Source organism: Sinocyclocheilus rhinocerous, unplaced genomic scaffold (assembly GCF_001515625.1).
Source record: "Sinocyclocheilus rhinocerous isolate Xijiao unplaced genomic scaffold, SAMN03320098_v1.1 scaffold1350, whole genome shotgun sequence".
Taxonomy (NCBI): Eukaryota; Metazoa; Chordata; class Actinopteri; order Cypriniformes; family Cyprinidae; genus Sinocyclocheilus; species Sinocyclocheilus rhinocerous.
Genome location: NW_015652333.1, coordinates 161570 through 166295, shown reverse-complemented (window position 1 = coordinate 166295; position 4726 = coordinate 161570). Strand labels below are relative to the sequence as shown.

Below are 4726 nucleotides of genomic sequence, written 5' to 3'. Positions count from 1 at the left end.
GGGTTTAGGTCACTTGTATCTGACACCTCTCGTGATGATGGCTTGATGGAGTGGTGTGTTCCAGCAGTATCTGTACTTTCACTCAAGTAATGGAGTTGAGTACTTTGTCCGTCTCTGGTTGTGAGTGACTGCGCTGTGCATAATGAGGCATGGATGCTGGGAGTGTGAACTCAATTGCATCATGGGTAATACAGCTTGAAAATGACACAGCACAGTTTTTAGGAATTGTTGGAAATTTGCTGGAACCCAAAAGAATTTGCAGCAAATAATACACACTACTTTAATACTCTATTTTCAGGTATAATATCGTTTTTCCCCCCTTATTTGGTGTTCTGAAATAAACCAGGCATGTTGAACATATCATGCACACCTCGACCCATAAGAAAAAAGTCAATGAGATTAAACCACTCTCTGGGAATATTGTATTATGAAACTAAATATGATGTCTTACCATCTGTGTTAAGATGTATCACAAGTACATGCACTCTAACAAACATTCTTAGGTATCATTGCTTCCTTGTGGCAGACTGTGTTGGTGACCTCAGATCCTGTTTGGTGAACCTCCATCTGGCCTTACTGAAAGTGAGAGACTGAGCTGAGAAATATGTGAGATTTCAAATATCATGTGATAATTAAAAATGCAAATAAACAAAGTCAATTTGGCAATTTTTTATTTTATTTTATTTATTTATTTATTTTTTTGGTCAAAGCAAGAAGGCATTTAAAGATTAATTTTATAAAATATTCTAAATGGAAGCTCATGATCGTAGTATAAAGGGATTAATATAAACTCCAGAGCATGATTAAAGATTATGGCTTTGGATTACACTAGACCTTTAACTAACACCAGACCTTTAACTAATACTACATAAACATTCAAGCTAACATTGTTATTCTTTATCAAACATGCTGTAAATATTGAGAACATTGTGAAAGAAAGTAAAATTATATTTATAATCCAAGGTTATGTTTTTTTTTTTTAAATGATGTTTGAAACTGGTCGGTCATTGTCGAACAGACTAAACGTACAAAAATGATTTACTCATTCCAAATCCGTATGACTTCCTTCTGTGACTACACACACACACACACACACACACACACACACACACACACACATTTGGTTCTTCAGCTGTCCTTTGGGGTGGGTAAGGTGCTATATACTGCCATACAAAGAATCCGTTAAGCCCCTGTATAGTTCTTTAAAGGTTCTCTAACTCTCTCTTAGTCTCTTAGTTAAGTTGGGGAAAGGATTAAAACAATATTAAAATACAGTGTATTTCCTGAAGATGAGGTGGTTCTCAACCTTTTTGCCCCCAAGACCCATATAAGGAAATATTCCAGGGCCCCCACACAAGACCTTTTGACCTCATAAAAGCATACAAGTGATTTAAAACAGCTTTTGCCATTGTAGTAAATTCCTATTCATAGCAAACGTATGAGAGTGGAGTAACATATCTAAAATCTAATGAGGTGAATGGGGTTCCTCTTGTGGTTCTATATAGCACCATTTGACAAAGGTGCTGTACAGCACCGTTAATGATGGTTCCCCTATGATTACAAGCCAATGAACCACTTTTAGTGCTATTTAGCACCATTTTTCTTTAGAGTGTATATGTTCTGTAAAAGACTGAATAAGAACATTGGATCCCACTGACTTTCATTGTAAGGTAAAGAATTTTATTTTCAAGTATTCTCTTTTCTATTCTACAAAAGGAAGAAAGTCATAGATTTGGAATGACTTAAGAATGAGTAAATTATTTTTAAACTATCCCTTTAATTACCATTACCAACCACCAGTCTTTCACAACTGTTAATGCTGCCATTTTATAAGGTATTTTATAATTTACAAGAGTTGGTTCACAGACCTTCTGACTCATATTGAACACAAAAAATGACATTAAACTGGCTTCTACACAGCCTCCAGAAGTCATACACATGCCAAGGTTTGTGAGGTTCCTGGTATAGAATTTCTGAAAGATATTGAGGGTTTTTGTTTGAGGCAGTTAGTAACAATTAAATGAAAAATCCCTGAACTGTGTATTCCGCTTTTCAGAGTCATGGTCAGTGAAATAGTTTGTACTTATTACTTTTGAATGGATGGAAATATTAACCACAATGTTTATGAACATTTTAAAATTGTATTGATTTCTCCAGTGCAGTCTGCTGTGTCATTACTTGAATGGACTGCCATGTCAGTCTATTATTGAGGAATTAGATAATCTGACCCAAAGCATAACATAAAATACCTTACATGTCAATCAGGCTCCTTGCTGTCTAAGTGTGCAGTAACCAGTATTGGGGAGTAACTAGTTACATGTAACGGCGTTACGTAATTTAATTACAAAATAAATGTAACTGTAATCGTGATATGGACTATTGTCTGTGAATATTAAGCCGCAAAAAGACAATAATATGAATCCTGCACGTTCTGCGTGTCTGTGGAAATCAGGCGCGGACTGGCCATCGGGAGAACCGGGACAATTCTCGGTGGCCTGGCAGCCGATTTGGCCCGCTATTTTAATATTATTATTGTATAATAACCTGCCAAATGTACTAAAGCGATTATTTCAGGGTGTCCGCGGGTCCTTAAAAAGTCTTAAAATGTCTTAAATAACATTTTCCTAATATAAGGCCTTTAAAAGTCTTAAAATGTCTTAAATTCGGATTAGATGGGTCTTAAATATTTTTGGTCACATTATGCTAAAATATCTTCAGTCTGACAGACCTAATGACTTTACAATCATTGGACAGACCGAATATTTTTTCTTCCCCACGGTAAGTTACTGCGTCATCAGAGAGAATTGCAGTAAGTTAGCAGAATACAGAATACAAGGTCGTGCTGAGGGTCTCTCTGTTTGTCTCTTTGTGAGAGACTTCAGAACAAATGCGTAACAGCACACATAAACTCAGAAGAAACACACTGAGGTAAAAATTCACAATGTTTAGTTTATTCATAACATGATATAGTTAAGTAACACCATGACAAGTGAGCTATTTTGCTCAATATTCTCACAACGCAAAAAAAAACAAACATTCAAAACACCTACAGAGTGCACGTATTACGTGAAGTCTAGTGCGCGTGCACATTTACAGTGCGCTCTTTCACTGCATGATTCAGTCTACTAAAATACATTCAGAATGATCACAAATTCAAGACATGGGGGCAGAAAATGTGTATATTTATACCACTTCTTATAGTTAATCAATTTCACACGGAAGAGTGCCTTTTTTCTCCAAAAATTACCATGTACAAATGTAATATTGATTTTTTTTTTTTTTACAACAGTTCAATAAACGAAGTTTTATTAAGAGACTTACGTTTTAGACACCATATTGCCTGTTTTTGCACTATTTCGCCAACAAAAATTATTCCAAACAAAGCCACAGCGCTGTTTTGTGTCTTTGAGCAACATGACAGCGTTTTGTTCCTGAATGAATCAACCTTTAAGATACCAGCATGATAACACACTCAATCAGTTGAATGAATGACTCAATGACTCACTCATCAAGTGACTTACCGTCACTTACTGGTAGTTTAGTTGAGAAGTATCTTGAAAAGTATGCATTTTTCCCCTCAGCATTTCTTATTTGTATATTCATAAATGCATTTAAAACATTAATCTCATAACATTATTTATTGCAGTTGTAATTATTGTTATTTGCAGTGTAAATTATTTAATCCGACTGGTAGCAGCCCTGTAGTGTAAATTGCATTTGATCAATTGTAATAATTTGGTCAAAAATAGGCCTTTGTAAAGGTAAATAAAAATATGCAGATTTAAGTATGTAAAAGCTGATAGAACACTGATGAAAATATTGCTTCAGAATAAATTGTTTACTCCACCAAAAATCTCAGTGATGCAGTTATTTTGCAGGGATATTTTGTATGGAATATTGTCTGCTGACATTAGAAGTTCACTGTATATCGTAGTAATAAATATAATGTATTACAAGGTTTAGGGGGAGCTAGGGCAGACAACAACACAACCATTACGAAAATTAACGATGATTTTACTATAAATCCAAAGACAATGGTTACTATTGTTAAACCATGGTAACCACAAATTAACCATGGTTTTTGCTACACTAACCATAGTTTAACCATGGAATTTGTAGTAAAAATATATACAAATGGTAATCCATTTGCCAAAAAAACAAAACAAAACATGGTTACTGTACTTTTACTATAATTAAAGCATGGTTAATTTTTGTAAGGGAAAAACATAACTCATGTTCAGTGGGATTTTTCTATAAAGATCTTGTAGTGATGTACTAATTTTGACATGTAGGCAATTTAGAAAGTATAGTTTTGTTAAATCTTGAGTATGAAAGTCATGAGAGAGATAGATATCAGGGCAAAATAAAGAGGTGTATGAAGTTGAGATTTCCCGGCCTGAAATTTTTTTCCCAGTCCGCCCCTCGTGGAAATTAATGGCGCAGACATGCGGTTTCATTTACTACACATAGGCCTACTGAAGCTTGCGGTGTTTGCAGCTCCTGCCGCCTCAATATATGAGTACATGAACACATAAACATAACTCTAGAACTGCTCTGAGTCACTTCATGAGCATTTTACTTATTTTGAGAAAAACTATCATCATATCATGTACTAAGAGACACCAATGTTTCAGGAGTTTAGTACACAGAATAGGACACATGCTTATTAGATAACCGTATTTGAGTTGATGTATATGCTTTTATTTATTATTATTTTTTAATTAAC

General features: G+C 34.7%; 1 long non-coding RNA gene across 1 annotated transcript in view; it reads left to right on the top strand.

The window, feature by feature from the left end:
- The first annotated feature begins 4263 nt into the window (after positions 1-4263).
- LOC107714837 (uncharacterized) overlaps positions 4264-4726 on the top strand; it is a 7880-nt gene continuing 7417 nt past the window's right edge. The window contains exon 1 of the long non-coding RNA XR_001637036.1: positions 4264-4371. This is a non-coding gene — a long non-coding RNA (uncharacterized LOC107714837). The remainder of the gene's footprint in view (positions 4372-4726) is intronic.